We start from the raw sequence: 317 nt of genomic DNA on the forward strand, positions 1-317 counted from the left end.
CTTTTATACCGTGTCGGGTTTCGGCTCGGGCCCCCGGAGAGGTTGTCCGATCCTGGGACGCGCTAAACGCTCCCCCGCCGACGTGACGGTGGAGCCCCAGCCTGGCGCGTACCACGGCGTGAGCCCCGGAGGCACACGCACTCGAGCGACAATCAAGCGAAAAACCTTTCTCGGAGGAAACAGGGCGCTCGCAGGCGTTGAGTGCCGGCGTGGGTGACGGGCCGGAGCCCGACACGCGCCGTCACGCCCCGCAACAGCCAGAGGCAGAGTTCTCTGGTGTCACCGTCTGTCGGAAGGCTCGAGAGTCGAGGCGAGGC

The sequence above is a fragment of the Mustelus asterias genome, unplaced genomic scaffold (assembly GCF_964213995.1).
Source record: "Mustelus asterias unplaced genomic scaffold, sMusAst1.hap1.1 HAP1_SCAFFOLD_2541, whole genome shotgun sequence".
Taxonomy (NCBI): domain Eukaryota; kingdom Metazoa; phylum Chordata; class Chondrichthyes; order Carcharhiniformes; family Triakidae; genus Mustelus; species Mustelus asterias.